Genomic DNA, 21,840 nt, shown 5'->3' with positions numbered 1-21,840 from the left:
ACACCTGAGAGATGCAGAGGAGTGAACAGCAGCTTGGGCAAAATCCAACATCAAAAGAGGTGGTTGCCTAGCTGTGGCTCTATTGCAAAAGCCAACTCATTTCTTATATGCAAAAAAGAGTAAGAAATAATATGAAACACACTCATCATCAGCTTTCCTTTGCCCTAGGAAACCTCACAATGAAGTTCTCATCAGTTCTAGCACACTTTTAGCTTATTTCAATATAAGTCAATGCCCTACAACATAGTCAGAAATCCCAGGATATCTCCACCACTTTCCTAATTAAATCTTGCCCTCCACAAGCTGCAACAACCACTGTGGTAAAAAACAAGCCCAGCACTTACTCATTTCATCCATGTACCCAGTGCTATGCTGTTAAAAACTTCCCCAAAAGCAGCCTGCATGCTACACAGCCAGAGCCAGTTTCACCTTTACTGGATGGTGCCTACCAAGACTCCCAGCAAGGATGAGTCTGAGAAGGGAGGGATGGACTGTGGTCTCATTAGTTATCCAACTGCTCTGCATAATGTGTGGTAGCACAGTTAATTGGTCCCCAATTTAAAAACATAGCTCTGTAACATTACACCTTTAATATACTGAAGTAGCTACATAGTTCTGTTGTTACACTCCAAACCATCAGAGACATCATAATTTATTACCAGTCAGGAAAAAAAAAATCACATTTATTTTATGAAAGCAAACAACTTCTACAAAAATGTTTCTCAGACAAGGGAGCAAACCCCCTTGTTGCTGTGGCAGGAAGAATGCAATGTATTGAGCTGCATTTCTGAGGAGCTGCTGGAAAATAAAGAACAGATAATGAAGAGCAAAGTCTGGCTGAATCACAGCCTCCTTCCAGCATCCTTAGCTCTTGTTCCATTCCTAGAAACACTGCAGCAAGAAGCACCTCCTTCCCCTTCCAAAAGGCAGCATCAAGGACATACCCAGAACAAAGTATGAGTATTGCTGTTTTAAACACACACATATTAAAATTACTCCTACAGTAAAAGCTCCAGACATTTGGAAAAAAGGGGCATTTCTTAAGAGTCCTTGGTTTTTTATTTTTTTTTTTTCTTATAACACACAGACACATATATAGCAAAATAAAAGTTAAGCTAGTAGTTTATGCACTATAGAATCACCTTGAACCCCACCCCTGCTAAAGTTTCTAGCATCTTACAGGCACTGATGAAATACCTTTTCCCACTGGAAAAAAACTGCTGAGAAGCACAAGAACCTGAGCGTTCCTCTGTGCCAAATCATGTAATAGGCAGCAGCTCCCCAAGACTCACTTATCTGCTTTCTGGGGAGATCAAGCAGCATCAGCTCTTTTCCTCTCAAACCTCACTCTCTGCAAAAGGCACTTAATGCACTAGGTGCAAATGGCAGCTGTGGACCTAAGAGACTGAATTTCTTTTGGGTTGAGTGAACAAGGTTAAGCTTGTTCCTAAAAATGCCCGATATTCACTGTTCAGAAACCAACCACAGCCAACACTCTAACAGCCAGAAAACACCTTCAGAGAGCAACAGCAGCAGCAGGGATCCCAGGGCTGCAGTCCCATTCCTTCTGGAGAAAGCAGCCTGGACCCAGGATGGCCAAAGCAAAGCCTCAGCTGACAAACTGCAGGCTCTGAGCTGATTTCTGAGCATGCAGGTGATCCCAGAGCATCCCTGCACACTGCTCCCCAGTGGGCCCATGGTTACAAGACACCCAACTTCTGCTCTGCACCCCTCAAAAGCTGCTGCACTGCCCCAAGCCCCAGCCTGGCCCCAAAAGCCCCATCCCTGCTGTGCTGTGCTCATAACCCTGCCTGCTGGCCAGCTCCAGGGTGTCTGCACCACTTATCAGCAGCCCCAAAGCAGTGCCAAAAAATAACTTGAGAACAGAGTTTATTCAACAGCAGGACCAGTGGAAAGAGAAATCCACCACTGTTTTGGGTTTCCTTTGCCCCAAGGGGGGAGACCACAGGATGAAACAGCAGGAATGGGCAGGGGAGCATTCTGCTCATTGCACCTGAAGAGCCATTTTAAAGTCCCTCACTACAGACAGGGACAGGCTGATTACATTAGAAATTTACTCCTCCAGTGTATTTACCACAAGTGTTTTAAAGCCAGCTGGAAGCTGGCAGAACACCCTTCTGCATCCCCACGCTCCAGACATAATTCAACACATTCAGATCTCTGCAGGAGAACTGACACTGAAATAAATGTCAAAGGCAATTTATTAAGACATTTAAAAGTTCAAGTAACTTTCTAAAACAGAACACATGCTTTCTGGATTTATTTATTTAAGAAACTCATCCCACTAATAGATTCACCTCCAATTATGCCAAAATTTTCTATTTTGGCTGCAGACTACATGTCCAAAAAGGTGCATGGGTCATTTTCATGAGAAAGTTACAGGCCTGGGAAAGACCCACAAATATCAGCCTAAGATTGGAAACCTTGAAAGAACAATTGTGAAGAAATAGCCCTCTTTGTCACAGGAAAGCCTGATTTCAAACTACTCTTTAATTGCTTTTAAAATCAGCTAACATCACATTAAGGGTGCCATCTAACAAAGATGAACTCAACACACAGTGGCATCTCCCTCTTTTTTCAGGCAGACCAGTGGAGTTTTGATTTCTGAATTATGAGTTTTGATTCAGCAGGTCAATGCCAGCATTTCAGGGGACACGAAGCAAAAATAAGTGGAGGGAGGGAAACAGGAGAAAAAAAATGGGGTGGTGGTGCTGGTGAAGAGAATTCCTGGCAAATACTTTGAACACATAGTAGTGATGGCCTTTGTATCAAAAAAAAAAAAAAAAAACTAACTGACCCCATTATCTCTTGACAGCCCAACAATTCAATGCTTTTTCTCCTCTCCATCCTCACAGAGTGTTTACAGCACTGACACCCTGAACCATCCATGTCCATGCCCCTGTACTCAGCGCTGGTGAGGCCACACCTCGAGTACTGTGTCCAGTTCTGGGCCCCTTAGTTTAGGAAGGATATTTAGGTCCTGGAACAGGTCCAAAGGAGGGCAACCAGGCTGGTGAAGGGACTCGAGCACAGGCCCTATGAAGAGAGGCTGAGAGAGCTGGTGCTGTTCAGCCTGAAGAAGAGGAGGCTCAGGGGAGACCTCATCACTCTCTACAACTCCCTGAAAGGAGGTTGTAGCGAGGTGGGAGTTGGTCTCTTTTCCCAGACAACTTTGAACAAGACAAGAGGACACAGTCTTAAGTTGTGCCAGAGGAGATTTAGGTTAGATATTAGAAAGAATTTCTTTACAGAGAGGGTGATCAGGCAATGGAATGGACTGCCCGGTGAGGTGGTGGATTCTCCATCCCTGGAGACATTTAAAAAGAGACTGGATGTGGCACTCAGTGCCATGGGCTGGCAACCGCACTGGTGGGTCAAGGGTTGGACTTGATGATCTCTGAGGTCCCTTCCAACCCAGCTAATTCTATGATTCTATGATTCTATAAAATTAAGGAGAGCTGAAGCATTGGTGATGTGCAAGAGGGCTCCACAGTTAGCCAGGACAGTGGGGAGATGTGGGATGGGAGCTGGGGGTGAAGGATAAGGTGAGCCTCAGAGACCTACAGCTCCATCCTGTTCCAGCTCATCACTACAATTCACAGAAAACATGCAACAGAGAGGGAGAAATCCCAAGAGTGCACACAACTCCCCACACCAGGGATGCTTGAGGAGAAAACAAAAAATGGGAAGCAAACAAAAAAGGAAGTAGAGGAGGGGGGTGAGGAAGATGCGTAACAGCATGGGGAGGAAGATGAAGGAATCCAAGAAGCCCCGACCACCTGCACAAGCAGAGAAATAGGGAAAAGTTATGGGGTTTTGTTGTTTTTAAAAGGAGCACGAGCTGTAAAATCTTAAGCCACTGCATGCCCCCCACTGAAAAGCCACAGAGGTGCTTCTCTGTAGGGAAAAGGGCACTAGAAGAAAACCCAGACGTTCCAGTCTTTTACAACATTTCCTGCCCTAGGAAAGAACATTTACGTATTCTGTTGATGGGGGACCAACAAAAGGGGATGCTAATGCTGTTAAATACATAGCTGAAATTGTTTGGCCCTGGCTTCTTTCAGTTCTGTTACTCTTTGATGTAATTACAAACAACAGGTAAAAAACCAGATCGGTATGATTTTTATATACTCACAGCCACAAACCATGGGTGTTCATGTGCAAAATATGTTACACACATTTGTTGCAAATAAGCAGACTCTTATTCTTCCCAAAGTGCAAAAGAAAAAGATCTTTCTACATAACATCATTATTCATACTTCACTAGGCAAAATCACAAGAGAAGTATTTCTCCTAAAAATCCAAACAAAAGGCCAAATCTACTCTGAATAAAATGTGTTGATGTCTTTTGATTTTGCTATGTCTTTTTTTTTAAAAAAAAAAGCTTCAAAACCCTGTTAATTCATCTAGCTTTATATATAAACACCCAGCAATCAGCAGAAAAAGCTGCATCTGAGCAGAAGCAAATGGAAGTTTCCTGCAAAGAAGTTCATGCCAGTGTTCCTTTTTCTTCTATTAGCTCCTTCAAGTCTTCCTTGTATTTCTACTTCTTTAATTGATTACTTAATATTATCTTAGGATGCATGTTATCTAATGATTTAGATAGCAACGTTTGAGTTGAGAATAAAAGTAATTGCTACTTCATGCCCTCTCTTCATCCTTCCTTTTTGTGCTCTTTGTTCACAGCAGATAAAGAAAAATCAAGTCTGGGAAAGGCATTTTATTGCTGGGTCTTTTTATATATGGTTGCAGGGTTTTCTTGGAAGCAGCAGGCAAAAAGGACTGGATTCTTAACATAAAAGAGGCCCTTTTTGAGTGAATCTGCTTAGGTGGTACTGGTTTTATTTTTCAGTTTATTGATAAATGTAAAATTTAAATTACGTTTGGCATTTTGGCACTTGCCATGTGCAGTGCAGGAATATTAATGAAAACACAGGATGAGGTTTTGAGATATGAAAGCATGGGAAAGCACAATTTTTATATGTAAACTGAAACAGAAACAGTATTTAAAAACTCTTATTTGCCAAGTTTAGATTCATTCCTTTTGCCTACACCTGATAAACAAAAAGCAGCCTAAGAGGATGAGATTGATGTGTACGGGAACAACCAAATCCAAATACTTTTAATAGCTCTGATTACAGCTGATAAAAAGAAATTATTTTGACAAATGAAAACAGTTAATTAAGTGAAAGTTGATGTTCAAATAGAAACAGTGACTGAAACAAAGTCTTCTGCAGACCTGATATAAACCTTTGCTTTATCCCAGCCTCTACCCAGTCTCTTCTCTTTTCTCAACCTTCCATTTGCCAAAAGACAGTAAAAGTACCAAGCAGTGCTTACATGAAGGTTAAACTGCAGCTCCTGAAAGACACACAGCAACTTTAAAACAGATGATAAAACTGCTTGGAAATACTAAGTTAAAACTTGACTTTACCATCAAGGCAACTCTGCTGAAAACTGAAACAGGAGTATTTATAAATCACTGGGGTTTTTGTGACCAAATTTAACTTCTTCCCTAGAGGCAGCAAGAGTCCTCAGAAATTACAAAGCAAGTTCACTTTGCATCAACCCTGTAGAGAAATATAATAAGAAAATAGAAATATAGAATACAGAAATAAGAAAGTGTCCAGCAACTAAAAGAAGGAAAATGTGAATTTTAAACACTGGAAACCTAGAAGGCAAAAAACTTCAGTATTTTTAGCACTACATTGTTTGGGGATGAGGAGGAGGACTGACTCACTGCTTCTGAATGCTTGGGATTGGCAACCCATTGCTAGGAATTCACTTACATGCTTTACCAGAGAGCTGTGCTGCTTCTGGAAGAAGAGTGGTCATCTTTATTTCCTCTGAACTATGCTGTGTACATCAGGGACCAAACCCTAGACTGTGGAAAGCAGGAAAGGCCAAAATGGTGTTACCCACCAAGTAAGGTGTGCATTCATGCCTGTTGTTTTGCACATTTTGGCTAAACCAAAACAGGAGAGGGGAGCCAAACCAAAATAAACCAGTGAAATGGGTAAGATAATCTCCCTAAAAACAAATAACATGATTTATCCCTAAGTCATGAATTAAGGAGACAGACAGGTCTAGCAATCTTCAACTGTTCTAAAAAACAAACTTCTGAAACTGGCAGAACAGAATATAGCCAAGACCTACTCAGCAGATTTTCAGTGGGATGAAACTTCAAAAAGTACTGAGAGGAGGAGCCAGGTAAGCCTTTCTTCACAAGCAAAGAACAAACCATTCCTGGTTAATTCCATTCAATCAGTCTCCTCCAGCAACTTGAGCAGCCTCCTCCTCTCTAGCCCTGGTGTTGCCGCTGCTGTTTCCACAGAAGGGAATTATTTCCACTGTCTTTCTGGGTAACCTTCTCTCCTCTTGTTGCCTATGCTATCTCTTCCTACAAAATTAAGCTGTTAGACCCTTCAAAGAAGAGTTACTTAAATCAGCAGCACTCTGTTTCTAATTATTACAAAGCTACAATGAAATTGCCATGATGAAACTCACAGTATCTCAGTACACCACCTATAAAGTCACATTTTTCAACAGAATATAAATGGAAGGAATAAAACCCCAAAAACCTGGCTTTTATCCCTACCCTCACACCCAAACAACCTCCTTGTAAAATGTCCAAAGAAGTTAAATGTGACTTGTGATAACAATTAGGATAAGACTCATGAAGAAATCTAGCAGAGAAGATAAGCAGTGAAGCATGAAGGACTATAGTGAGCATCCTGGTGAACACACAGGGCTTTCTTCTCCAGATGTGCCTCTGGTTTGTATTTTAGCAGCAGCACAATAAAGCATGCTTAACAACAGAATGGAATTATTCCCCCCCATAAATCAGCCCTCAACTTCTGAAATAACTGAAATCTGTACTAAATTAAGAAATTAATTCACAATCACTTAAGTTCATTTGAAACTGTTTTCTGAAACCTCTTTAAATCATTTATCCACCCAGATTTCAAGCAACAACGAAAACTCTCTAGGGGAGGTCCAGATGGACCCTGTGTTTTTTAGACATCTTGGACAGATAGTCTGCTTGAACAAACAAACAAACAAAACTTTAAAAAAATCAAAAGGTATAGAAACCCAAAGAATCCCCCAAGCACAGACCTGGAAGAACAGTAAGTGGGTTATCAGTAAATTGAGCGTGCAAATCAGGAACCCATGTGGCCCTAAGCTGAATCTGAAACTACTTGTGAACACACACAGAAAAGGGTCTTTTTTCAGCTAGGCTGAGAAATATCTAAATTATTTGATTTGGATGAGTGTACAGGGCCCACTGGAACAAAATGCACAACCATCTTTTCCTCTGAAGCATCTCTACCACTGCAGGCAAACCCCAAATATCCTGGCAGCCAGAACATTCACCTTCATTTTCCTTTTTGTGTTGTGTAATTTAACAACTGCCTGTTCACACTTTGCAGTATTTCAAGAAGTGATCTCTAATGATAACTGCTCTGAAATGAAACCTTTAGTTTGCCTTTGTTTTTTTAAGCCACTTTAAAATTTAACTATTTTAAGAATCAACAATCACCTGTTAAATTGAATTGTTAAAACTGCAGAAACATTAAAGCTTTCTTTTTTTATTTTTTTTTAATTCTTCCCAACATAAATTAGGAGTCACTTGCCTAATATAAACATGCACTTTGACTCCACCAGGAATTGGCATGCTTGCTGTTTTATCTTTAGTTACCAGATCTTGGACTTCTAGGGTTATGAGAAAATACTGCATTTCACCTCTTTTAAAAGAATGCTTCTTGCCCATGAGTATGTGAAATAAAAACACAAATACCAAAAGCAAAGAAGCTCATGTTATGCTTTTTTTCCTTTTTTAAACATCAAAGCTTTTTAGGCAAATTTGCTTCTTCTGAGTAATTTGCTTACTCTGTAGTTACCAAATCCCCTCAAAAAAAAGAAGGCAAAAAACAAGAACCAAGAAAGCAACCAAAAACCCAAAACATGTTTAAACTGCCTGCATAACCCAGTATGGCTGATTTTTGAACAATGCTGCTCAACTCCTAACAACTTAAAATCACTTCAAGAAGAGCTATGAAACTCCATACCTCTGAAAACTCACACTGTTTACCCAAGTTCCTGCCCAGAGCCTCTAAACTGAAAATGAAACATTCTCAAGTGGAGATGTGCTGCTCTTAGCCATTTTCAGACACTTTAAAAACATGAACCCTAGAGGAAGATCACACAGAGAAGTACCCAGAGAAACAGCATCCATGGTGTCAGCACTCTGCTTTCTCTGGTTAAAAGCAAAGGAATAACTGCAAGCCTTGTGCTGAAGCACCATGAAATTTAAATGACTGTTCCCTACCCACAGTTTTCAAAGCATTTACTGAAAGCAGTCAAATTTCACAGCATGGCCCTGTGAAAGAGGAAGGATAAAAGAACCTCAAGAAAGGCAGAAGACAGAGGACAAACCCACCTGCCTTGTACCTAAGGAGAGCACACTCATTTTTTACTTACTAGGTATAAAGTATTGAGATCTGTGCTTTCAACAGCAAAATCATGGCAGATTTTAGTGGAAAGGGCTATTTTTATTTTCTACTTACTAGCTATAAAGTATTGAGATCTGTGCTTTCAACAGCAAAACCATGGCAGATTTCAGTGGCAAGGGCTATTTTTAAGCATAGTCCTCCAGTAACATTAGGAATATTAAATAAAGGAAGTGACAGGTATCTACGCTATCACAACTTCCTTAATTAATTCTCTTTAAAATAACAAAACCTGTTTTCTGTTACTACAGAGTGCCTACAGGACATTGAGCAGTATAAAAGAAAGAGATATTTTGCCTTTTCAGTGCATCCATTGCAATTCTGTATTTACTGGTTTTAAAAAAATAAATTTAAAAATCATATCATCAAGCACAGAATTTTACCCCAAAAATCTCTCCAAGCTGAAGAGCAAAAGTTAAATTTATGTCAACTCAGCAGCAACTCTTCAAGTGTTTCACTTTAACATGCCAGGGCAATGTATTTTATTATTTCTCTGGCTGGGGGGATTCTGGTTCCTGGGCTGAGAGCAGGCGGGGCCATGGGCAGGAAGCACAGTGGGGCTGCAAAGCTCACGGCAATAGGAAGTTACATTCTTGTCAAATATCATTGTACCAAACCATTTCCTTTTTTTATTTACAGCCATGGCCAAAAATTTCTGTCTTGACAGAAACCATTTCAAGCTAGAACAGTTCCGCAAAAAGCATGAAAGAGCTCAATGGCTGCTGATAAGTTTGACCTGCTTAATAATTAAGAATTGTAGTCTTCCTACAGCAATGAAGAGTGATCATCTTCCTGCAGGAACTGCCTTTTGCTGTTTCTGCATTAATCCAAGCCCTTTAGATTCCTTTTATACTGAAAGAGAACAAGCCTGTAGGACAACTAAGGGAGAGATTTGTATGGTAAATCTTGGGCCTACAGGAAACCCTCATACCAGCCTGTTACATACTAAACAGTCCCTCCTCTTTATCCCCTGAAACAGAAAAAAAAAACACTAATTAGAAAGGAAACTAAGTAAATACAAGAAAATTTAGATTGAGCACTTTAAAAGATACAACCTGCTTTGAAAGAAGTCATGAAAATGTCAGCAAGTTCACATCTCTCCTAGAGCTGCAAAATTCAAGCCTGACACCCATGGAAAACATCAGCCTGGACTTTGCATTTCTTCTCTTTTGTGAATCTCAGCCCAAACCTTTAAAAAAAGCCCAGAACTATAATATCTTAGCAAAAACCTTTAACTTTAGTGGTTAACCTACCAATTGGTTACTTTAGTGGTAACCAATACCATTCGTTGTTTAAACAAACAGGAAAGATGAACAACCAAAATGGGTTCAACATGGAAAAGTACACAAGTTACCTGCACAGTGCTTTATCAAATAGCTTCAAATGCTATTACTGTGGAAAAGCAAACACTGCAACATAGTGTCTAGATTCATTAGAAAGTTCACAAACTGACAAGACACTGGGGAATGCCCCCTCAAAAACTCAAATACATTGGTATTTTTCAAAATCTTCTTAGCCAACCTTAGTTTAAATAACATACCAAGACTTTATCAATGGTATGTTTCTGCTTTATATGGAGAAAAAAATATTGCAGCTATTGATCACCAGACTTATTAAAAACTTAATTTTCTTCTCTAAGAGATAAATTTCATACAAGATTCATGAAACGTGCAAACACGCCAGAATTTAAACTACATATACCAGCTTTCCAAAAATACCTGTTTTTTCATGTCACTGAATATGTCACACAAGCTGTACTATGACTGAAAAAATATGATGCAGAGAAGAAATATAAAGATGAGGACCAGAGCTATGCTTTTCTTAGGTACTTTCAGCATGGTGCTGCAGGGTGCATTTTCATCTTCATTAGCCCAGTCATATATACCTAAAGTAAAAGTTTTTCCAACTCCCCACACAAAACTCCAGTTCTGCTTTCAAGCACATCGCCTCCTGTAGGCAGAAAGAGATCAGGGGAATCCTCCACCAGTACTGGATCATTCCTGCTTTCCCAGCTAAAGGCAGTAAACCCTTTTGGTAGCAGGACACCAGACAGCCAGCCTGCCAAATTCCCTCAGCTGCCCCTTTTGAAAATAGCAGCTTGCTGCACTCTCCTGTCTTGTGTCACTCAGCACTCTGGGTCGTGGTATGCAAAGTGAAAAGACAGCTCCCTGATTTAGTGCTATTAATAAAAGGAACCACTCTCATAGTGTATTTACCATTTACCCCTAAGTCTGACTGTGTATTTATACTTCATTAGATTATACTGTTAAAGAAAACAGCAGGAAATTTATACAAAAAAATTCAAACTGGCAAAAATTTTAAAAAATTTTTGCATTAAGAGGATTAGTAGTTACAATGCTTATTGCAGAAATTACCAGGTCCTTACAAAACATCTGGGATCTTTTGAAGCCAATGCACAGCATATGCTCTGAGCCAATTCTTCTGACGTACAAAATGCTGTAACCTTCTGCTATTAAACAAAGCAGAACCATATGAAACACACCCTGTTTCACTGGGTTTATTAACAAAATGTGTACCACCAGGAAAACCTCAGGTATGTTACGGTTGGCACGCTAACCTCTAGCTCTGATTTCCAGCTAGGGGCACCTTAACCCAAGAAGTTAACATTTATTTCCTGCAGCAGGATAGCTGGTAGGGGAAGGAAGAGGGGAAAAACAAGCTAAAGAAAAATAGCAGAAGTCATCTTTTGATAATTTTGTATGAATGAAAAAAAGTACTTGCAATCAAGTACTATTTTAAGATTCCACCTCCCCTAGGTTCTTGCAGTTCTTCCTTTATTTCAAAGCTATGAAGCTAACCAGAGCTCACCAACTTGACATTTTCACCTGTGAAGCTAAGGGCAAGGAATCAGGAACACTGTTTTTAGTTTCTTAAACAAGCCTCAAAGCAGAGGCATAGTTCCACTGCAAGAAAAGATGCACTTCACATTAACCTATCTGATACCAAGCTGCCCGTGCTAGGAAAAGCTCCTTCAACAGGCCAAACATCTCTCTGAAGCCCAGAGATGTATTTAACCAAATCTGGCTCTACATCTCCTGCCACTCCTTTCTCTGCAAGGTAACAACCAAATAAATGAGTCCTGAAGGACCAGTGTGGAGCACTTTGCCCCTTCTTGCAGGTGTATTCAAAGGTATGGACATGTGTCACCTAAGTGCATGAAAGCAAGCTTGGCAAGGGCACTCAAGCACTGGTACAGACTTCATCGTGTCACTCCATGGCAGCATTTTGCTTTAAAAAAGGAGCAAGTAAGATGTGGATTTTGGCAGGAGTATGGCAAAAAGACAGAAGGAATAAGCAAGTATGAGGTGCCACCCCAAACCATGGCAAGCAGTAGGTAATAGATGGATTTGCAGTTACCAGAAGATTACATTTTGACACCTCATTTTATCACTTCACAGCCTGTAAAATTTCAGCAGAGAGATGCAAAATTTTAAAAAGTCCAAGTCTTCAAACCAAGTATCACTGTCCCCAATGCAGTGAGCACTCCAGCAGGAGCTTGCCTCCAAGCCAGACCTTATGACAAGACATGACAAGACATTAAGGAGCTTGCAGTTCTCCATATCCTAAATGAGCTCACTTTGGGAGCAGAAGCAGAAGTCTTCGTCTTATAATCCCAGAAGTGTACATTCTCCATCCACTAAAATGCAAACCACTGCTTGGATGACCAAAAAAGAATTAGCAATTGTATTTATTTACAAGGAGGGAAAAAAAAATCCAAGAAAAACTGAAAGAACGGGGACCAAGGCAGATGGGTGTGTTTGTTTTAAAGTGACTGCCCACATCTGTAGGATCAGCCACGTTATCCCAGCAACAGTGACAACACTGACAAAGGCCAGAAATGCCCCCTTTTCAAATGGGCAGTTTAAATGCTGCAGAAACTGGGTCAGCAACAGGCCACAGAAATACCTAAGCAGGCAGCAGGCACCTCCTGGGCTGGAGGCAGCAGGCTTGCAGCAAAGGCCTCAAATAAAAGACAGAACACACCAAGACAGAAATCAGACAATAGCTATTGAAGAAAGGCAGTTAATAGCAACAAAGCACGTAAAGCACGGGTCAAGGAGTCGGTCAAGTACAGGCTCTTCAACTCCCTGCCCTCCTCCAGTTGCCAGGAATCCAGATTTAGACACACAAACCAGTGATGCACATGGCACACACAGCATTTAGCAGGCAGGCACAAAAACTAAGCAGAAACGTTAAATCCACAAAATGGCAAGGAATGCAAAACTTTATTCTACAATATGACACAGCTGCTGACTTCCCAAGGGCAGCACAGTGCTCCACATTGTTCCAGTCTCATTTAAAAAAAAAAAAATAGTAATTGCACCATTTATGCTTACATATGGCTAGCACATACATCATCTCTGTGTTCAGGTCTTTACTATGTGTATGTTTATCAATGTGCTTATTGTACAGACCTCAGTTTTAAAATGTCAGCCTACAACTTCAATCAATAGGACAATGTAAATCAGGACAAAAAATAATATCTGTAAGTAAAATGTGAAAGGTGACCAAGAACGTCACTAGTGAGGTCTGGCTTGCTGACAGCCTTGCACCCTGTGTAAAAGCTGACACAGATGAGTGTGTCTGCAAGCCAGAGTGAGGAGACTTGATTCTGTTTTACACAGACCCTTAATATCATTTTACATAAATGAAGATGGTGGTTACACAAGGTCCAAGCAGCTACAGATCAGTCACTCCCTCCTTTCTCTCATTTTTCGCTCACTTCCCTTTTGCTATTGTCTATTTTTCTTTTCATGGTTAGATAGCAATCTGCTCTTGTCCCTTATCAGTTGTACCTACCACTTGAAATAAGCAAGTTTTTAATTTTTCCCTTCCTACCAGTATCACTGTTCATTTTGTGTTGTTTTCAGTGGCACCGTTTTTTTTTTTCTATGCAATCTTTAATATTTTTTTTTTTTGTTACCACCTCTGGCAATTACACGTTGTCCTTTCCCCACTGCCAAATTCTATCCCAGACAGGTTCAGCATCAGATCTGAGTGGCTCCCAGCACCACGTCAGGCAAGATGTCTCACAAACCCAACTCACCCACCAGCTGCCCAACCTCTCCCTCCCCAGCCAGGCGACCACCCGTGGATGGCAGCATCCTGTTCCGGTGGCTTCTGCCTTAACCAACCTCCTCCTCTGAGCCTCAGCAAGAGGCAGAAGGCTGAAGACAAGCGAGCTGAGCACTGAAGCAGAGAGAAAGCATATGAAGCAGCTCTCCCAAGTCTTGCACCACTCACTGAGAAAGGTCAGGGTGGTTACATGGCTGCATTTTGCTTCAGCAGCAGAAAGCCCTACGGTACCCGAGGTGCTGACTGCCACTGCCCCACAGTGACACAGATGGAGGCCATGTGTCTCAAGTCCCTGAAAATGTAGGAAAGAAAACCTAAGCAGGCCTGTTGTGAAAGTCAGAAATGGTGGGGGTTTGAAGAAGCTACTGCAGCCTTGCCCTCTGCAACAAGGGGAAGCAGCAGAGGCAGGAGAGCTCAGGAGGAACATGAGCACTCCCTCCTCACCCTGAAATCCAGAAACCTGTCATTCCTCCCCCCTCTGAAGGTCTGGGAAAAACAGGATGCTCCAATAGGTAATTCAAAGCAGCTAAATTAAAATTCCTTGACTGTCCTCTGGCAAAGCCTCTTTTCTCTCTCCCTGCAGAAGGATCTGGGGGTGATCAGCTTTCCAACATCTAAAACTCTTTCCTAAAATTCTTCCTCCATCACTGCCCAGGTGCCCAGGGAGGGAGCTTCCCCACGGATGAGACCACACACACTGGCGGTGAGGCTGGATCCTGCCTGCCACTCAGGGCCAGCTCCAAGTCATGGGGCAGCTGCACCTCTGCCTGGCTGCTGACCTTACAGCTTTTCTCTTGCTTTGAAACACATTTTTTATCACCACCAGAGCAATCTGACCACTGCCATTGTTAGGCAAGATGTCTCTTGCTGACCTGCTTTCAAGCAACAGATGGGCAAGGCAGATGCCACGATGGCACTGTAAGCATACAGGATATCACACAATGCCCTGACTACAGGCCATAAAACTGCAAAATAGTCCCATGGCTTCAGTAACACTACTTGTTTTCCATTAAGCCACTACCTTGCTACCACCTTCTCCTCAGAGGAATGGCCCCTAAGGCTCTGGCTCCCCACCAAGAAGTGGTACTGGGCTTGTAGCAGCATCAACAGGGCTTGTAGCAGCCTCTCGGGGGAGAGCCATGCTGGGACAATGATGAGCCCAGAGGAAGTGAAAATGGGAAAAAACATCACTCAGTGCAACCTGTGGTGTAGTTTGCTACGAGATGAACACCACAGGGTACCCAGCAAGACAGCTGGCACTTAATGAAGGGAAAGAAAACCACCCATCCTCCCACATTCTGCAGCAAATCCCACTGCCTCTCCACCCAGAGGTTTTAGTATCAAGACACTGCTGTAATCATGATGCTGAGCAGCATCACTGCCCCAGAGCACTGAAGATTTGCAGTGCATGATGAAGGAGTTGATCTGCCATGGCATTACTCAGCCAGGAACTGGTGTCCAATGACCACAGGGTGCCAAAACTGTGTGTCCAGCCTTGTGGGTAATGACTGTCACATGCCAACAACTTTGGTAGAGTCCTAAGGTAAAAACACAAACCTTTTATATTTTAGAGGTTTCTAATAATGTTCGTTAGACTGTTTCACTTTCTATGTAGAGAGCAAACAACCTCACAAAGTAATTTCTGCATTAACTCCTACAAAGGCAACAAGATCTTTCAGTATGACATCTATTATCTGCACCTCTGATTTTCATGCAGTGTACACCTTCATACTATAAGCAGTGCCCCAGTAGCAGCAGTCATGAAAGTGTAATTACTCTAAAATTTTAAGTTACAGCTTAATGACTCACTGCAACTTATCAGAGAAAATAAAACTGTTGTATTGTTAATTAATTTACAAAAAATCATCCAGTTTTGCGTTTTTATCCTACAACTCTAAGGATTCAGCTCTGTTGTGCACCAACAAATGCTAACACTAATGATGCATGTGAGGATGGGTATTGAACATAGTGAAATGTAACCATAGACTTCATCTATTTATAAAACACCCAGCCTGTAACAAATGAGTAATTAACAGCTTTTACATATTGCCCCCAAGAAAAGCCTTGAGAAAATGCTGCACTTTGCTCTGGGGCTTTGACAGAGGGCAAGGAGGCCCAAGAACCTTAAAATCCAGCACACGTGCATTTTCAATTGCTTGTGGAAATTGCACCTCTCATCTGAGTGCACTACAGCAATGGAGTTAAAAGGCAGCACAATGTACAGGAACCTCAAGACCTTGGAAGCTGTACAAAGGATCCTCCTTGCAAATAATACAAAAACAAGCACGCATCTGTTTTTTCTCTCTCCAGTGCTAAACACATCACACTGAGACTGTTGGCTCGGAGTCAGAGTAGTCTCCAAAGTACCTCTTTGTTCCAAGTGTATTCCCAATGGCAGTGCAACAGACTGCTCTGACAAATGTGGACTCGTGTCCTAAATGCCAGGAGATGGCATTCAAGCAGATACACACATTTTCATATGGCCCCATTTCAGTTTGATACATGACTGCTGAACTCATTTCTGTCCTCCCTGGTATGAAACAAGTATCTACAGATGAAGAGCTGCAAAGAGTTGCCTGATCTCACCAAAGCCACATACTGACCGTGGAAAAACTCCTTGGAAGTTTGTTTTCAAAGTTTTTTTTGGTGAAGTTTTGTTTTCACGGGGGAAAGAGAACCAAGAGGACATAAAGTAACAGGTGGTCTTCTCTGTTTGGCTTAATTTTGGTAACCAGAAATCACTGAAATAATTGAAGCAGCTCTACAGGAAAAGTTAAGACCTCAGAACACCAACAAACTTAAAGAAACATCAAGAATTAACATTTGGATCCACTACTAGCCAAACACTGTCTGGTCTGAAGAGAGTGCACAGCAATTGATGGCAGCATTGTAGTGGCCCAAAGCCCACCTCTGGAGCTTCTGGAAAACTGAAAGTCTGCATAACAATCCCATTTTTGACCCTGTCTGAGTATGCACAAAAGCTTCTGAAGCATATACCCACCACCCAAGTGACTGGGAGAAGTTCTCCAGTGTATCAGGAGGGAAAACAGGGCTGGAAGAACACGGCAGAATTCAGGGAGCACAGAGAGAAACCGAGTAAAATGAGAGAGATTATTAACTTCTATCAGCATTCACATATAATTTTTAAAAAACTAGGAAAATTCCCACTGAGGAGATAAATACATATGTGCTACCAACACGGCAGAAAGTAGCATAAACTAAGATAAGCAGATTACAAACTGGTCATTTATCTCTTCATCTACTTTGTAAAGCTGAAACTGCCTATTTAATGAAAAGTCAATCTTTTTTTTTTTTTTTTTTTGAGACAGAGGTTCAGAGATATGCAACAACAGAATTATGTTTTGGTCATTCAAAGAAAAATAACCAGGGCCCAAAATGAAATATTAGAGCAATGAACAGAAATTTTTAAAAATTGGAAAGCATTATGTAATGGTATATATATGCAAAAGGTATATGAGAACAATTCTTACTTAAGGTCATTTCTTCTGATTCATGTATATTATTCAGGTTTCTGAAAAACCTTCCCAAGCATTCCAAGGTGTGTCAAATTATCATCCTATTGATATTCAAGCACATCCAAAGGCAAGACCAGTTTCAGATCTTCAGACTGCAAAGGAGCCGAGGTCTTTTACAATGCAAGTTCAGCTACATTACTGCAAGTGTCACTATCTCATCACCTGAAAGAACAGTTTCTAGGCTTAAAAAGAATAGTTGTTTTCTGTATTTCTCATGCTTCCTTAAGGAGTGTGCTGTTGTGAACAAACATTTCATTAAAAACTTTTTTCTTGCTTAGAAAGCCCAGCTTCTAACTGAAGCAACACAAAACCATGAACCAGAAAAAAAAACCACAGCACCAAACATGATACACTGTCTTAACGTTCTCCTTTTTACTTCCAAGTCCTTACAGCTTCTTCTTATGTCTTCACAAAATTTTGAAGTAGAAGTTGGCTTTTATCAAGCAGTAACAAAAAGTATTAGTTTGCACTTGAGATTTCTTAATTTTTACATCTGTAGAGTTCTGCAGGTGGGTGAGATGGTAAATCACTGACTGCAGTTCACTAGGTACTACAACAACATCTGGCAGCTTGACCCTAACCTGGACATCAGTGAAGCCTTCGCCACTGTTTCCCACAGCATTCTCCTGGAGAAACTGGCTAAATATGGCCTAAATCAATATCACACCTTGTTGGGTAAAAACTGGCTGGACGGCCAGGCCCAAAGAGTTGTGGTGAATGGAGTTAAATTCAGCTCACAGATACTGTTCTCCAGGGTTCGGTGTTGGGGTCTTTGCTATCTTCATCAATGATCTGGATGAGGGGTAAGATCACAGATGACACTAAAGTTGGGTGTTGATCTGCTTGAGGGTAGGAAGGCTCTCCAGAGGGATCTGGACAGGCTGGATCAATGGGATGAGGCCAATTGCATGAGATCCAACAAGGCCAAGTGCTGGGGCCTGCACTTGGGTCACAAGAACCCCATGCAATGCTACAGGCTTGGGAAGGAGTGGCTGGAAAGCTGTCCAGAAGAAAAGGACCCTGGGGATGTTGACAGACTTAATATTGACCCAGCAGTCTGCCCAGGTGGCAAAAAAGGCCAATGGCATCTTGGTCTGTGTAAGAAACAGCATGGCCAGCAGAGCTAAGGAAGTGATTGTCCTGTTGTACCCAGGACTGGTGAGGCCAAACCTCAAATCCTGTGTTCAGTTCTGGGCCCCTCACTATGAGAAATACATGGGAGGCACTGGAGAGAGTCCAGAGAAGGGCAACAAAACTGGTGAAGGGTCTGGATACCAAGTCTGATGAGGAGCCTCTGAGGGAACCAGGGCTGTTTAGCCTGAGAAAAGAAGCCCGAGGGGAAAACTTATTGCTCTCTACAACTAACTGAAAGGAGGGTGTAGTGAGGAGGGTGTTGGTCTCCTCTCCCCAGTAACAAGCCACAGAACAAGAGGAAATGGTCTCAAGTTGCACCAGGGGAGGTTTAGACTGGATATTAGAGAAACTTCTTCACTGAAAGGGTAATTAAACACTGGAATAAGCTGCCCAGGGAGGGGGCTGAATCACCATCCCTGGTGTTTAAGTGCTTAGGAACACGGGTTAAGCATTGGGCTCAGCAGAGTCATGGTTGGACTCAATGATCCTGAAGGTCTTTTCCAACTGGAGTGATTTTGTGATTCTGAAGTGGAGAAAAGTCTATCAGAGTACAAGTTCAGAAAAACTGAGAACAAAGGACTACTTCTCACTCTCCTCTTGGAAAACATTTTCCCTTCTCACTCTCTCTCCTTTTCCTCATAATTCTCAAAAAAACACACAACTTTTTCACAGTGCTTTTTTTCTTTGCCTGAGGAATTCCTGTGCCTAAAATGTATATAAAGTCCATTTGTTCTCCAGAAAGCAAGTTCTGTTTTCTACACAAAAAAAATATCTGGAGTTGTGCTTCCCTAATTCTATTTCCACTGCACTAAAAGTTACCAAGACCTGCACAAAAACAAATGCAGCTTTATCCTGTGCACTTTGGGCACAGGAGGAGGAGAGGAAGATAAGGTGGCAATGAACACAGCCAGCTTTGCCCTCTATGTTTCTTATCTCAAGTGGCAGCCTGGATGTAACATAAAATGGTGGACCCTTGAGAGGACAAGCAGACACCTAAATTGTTCATACTGACTATGTGTTTCTCCCAGGTGATTAAATTATTAGATTAATGCAAAGTCTTCTACAAATAAAGCAAATATTTGAGGTTACTATTGGAATTCTGCAAAAGAGTTAATACACACAGTCCCTACATGTAAGTGCAGTATCTGATACACTTTCTCTCTCCCTGGAGAGGACTATTTTGCCCTGACAGAGTTGGTCATTCTGCAATGATGACCATGCATGACCAATAATGACCAGTAAGGACTAATGCAATAATTTCACCACAAAGAGTAAATCTTCCCAAAGCAGCAACAGAAGAACATGAATAAGAAAAATTATGTTGAAGACAAGGGAACTAAGATGTTTTCTAAAACTTATGCTTGAACTTATAACCAAGACTAAACTGAAAGTGGTGCAGATGAGCTATTTGTTTTGTTTTCCTATCCATGGTTTTACTTATATTAACATGGCAAACACCAAAATTACTGAAAATGCTCCTTCACCTACTTGCCTGCAAGTTGTGCACTCGCAGCCATTGCCAGGGCTGGAGAGCAGCTTTCCCAAAGCACATCTGCTAGTCAAATAAAAATATGTGAGGCATTATAAGTAAGGCTTGCATTACCTTTAAGTCTCTCTGAAAATGAAAGGCAATTAACAGCACTGCCTCTAATACTTCATTGCACTGCCTCAGATAGATTTCAGGTAACTTTATATTCAGCTTAAAGAGATCAAACCAGCATGGCTGGAGTTGATGATTCAAAACTGGGCTGTATGAAAATCCCTGAAAGTGAGTAAGCTATTGTTTGGTTTGGTTTTGTGTTTATTTCTTATATTTTGTCACAACTTGCCTACCCGCAATAGCAGAAAAGCTATGAAGCTGAATGGTTACAGGGTGTCAATTTTCATATGGCTGATACTGGACTATTATTTGAGGTGTCTATAATTTAACTGCATAAAATTAAAATTACTGGAAATTAAGCCCTCTTAAGGGCAACTAAGAAGCAGCTATTAGGGAAGTAAAAATTTATTAATAATGAATGTCTAGATAAAGCTAAATCTTTTGTGGTCCACAAATCAGAAGGATTAGCCCAAGATTAACACACATCTGAAATTCATTATTGGTGTATTAAAATGTAATAGTAAAAGCCTAAGAAGAGAGCTCCTATACTTAACTACTTATATTACAGTAGCAGCATGTATGGCCTAACAGGACTATTATGACAAGGACAAACGTGCCACAGCAGATGTTTGCTTTTGCCTTCTTTTTTTTTTTCTCTTCCTGAAACATACAAAATGTGCCCTAACATCTCTTTTTTTTCCAAACAAGGCAGGTGAAGTTTAACAAGAAAAATGCCATGTTCCAGAAAGGACTTGCAGCATGCTCACAGCATGTGGTTGCTTGGCACTAAGAGCTGACCCTCCCCATGTGTTTGCTGAACGCCCATTCCAACAACCTGTGCCACCAGGAAATCTCTCTGCTCCTGCACAGCTTTCCAATCTGTACTGAAAAAAACACAGAATGGTAAGGAAGACACTGTATGCCCTGGTCCCACCTGCTCAGATCAGGATTGACCTAATCCCTAATGCTAAAGATCATCTATTCTGGGTGGACCCTATTGCAAAGAAGAGGGCATAGGGTCTTACCAAGAGCCTGAAAAAAAAAAAATTACATTCACACACAACTGATGTACATCCATGTGCACTTGCCTTCAATTTCTTACACAGTGGCAGGCTGTGTGATTCACCACACCATCCACCCAAAAAACATCAACTGCCTCCCAGGCTATCATCACACCAGTGCAAACGTTTCACCCTCCTCCTAACCAACAGCCACTGATCTGATAAGGCATCACTCCCAACAGAAAACAAGGTGGTCAGCCCCACACTTACAGGGTCTAACCTGCTCATCTCTCACCAGCAACCAGCAGAGCAGCAGACTGGGCTGGGCTCCTCCGCAGCTCCTCCTGCACTGCAGTAGATAAGGAAGCAGAGAGACACCCTTGGCATCAGTACCACCACCCAGCAGTGGGCCAAAAGGAAGAAGAGAGGGGAAGGAAGGATGAGCAGGAAGACACCAGGAGATCCAGCCCAGAGCCACACTGGGATACAGGCAGGTCTCCCTGGGAGAGAGGAAGCACTGAGATGCTGTCCCACAGGTGAGCCATGTGCCACACACAGCTCCAGTGTCAGGTCCAGCACCCATCCAGCACAGCAAGAGGGAGAGACTGAGGGAGATTTTCAGGCACATTTTCAGCTGACATTGCCATAGAAAGCGACAGGAAACCAATCAGAGAATGATAATAGGTAAATTGTCAACCTGGCAAAAATAAAACAGAGGTGTTTTTAATCCAGAGCACTCTTCTGGTGCAACCTGTGGGGCTGCACAAGGCAGGGGACAGCACCAAGACAATGGAGAGGGCAAGACAGTCTCTTCCTCCTGAAGCACAGAAACTATGGAAGTTAAAAAGAAAAGAGATGCCATAAAAATAGTACTCAAGAGACCTGCAGAAGTGACAGAAAGCTCAGAAAATGGGAAATTACTAACAGAAGAAAGACACAGG

At 41.6% G+C, this 21,840-nt stretch overlaps 1 protein-coding gene across 9 annotated transcripts in view; it reads right to left on the bottom strand.

The window, feature by feature from the left end:
• Positions 1-21,840, bottom strand: part of TMEM131L (transmembrane 131 like) — an 81,690-nt gene that overhangs the window by 45,464 nt on the left and 14,386 nt on the right. The window lies entirely within an intron of this gene.

This window comes from Heliangelus exortis, chromosome 4 (assembly GCF_036169615.1).
Source record: "Heliangelus exortis chromosome 4, bHelExo1.hap1, whole genome shotgun sequence".
NCBI classification, from domain to species: domain Eukaryota; kingdom Metazoa; phylum Chordata; class Aves; order Apodiformes; family Trochilidae; genus Heliangelus; species Heliangelus exortis.
Note: the sequence above shows the minus strand (reverse complement) of the source record. Positions and strands in the feature narration are given on the sequence as shown.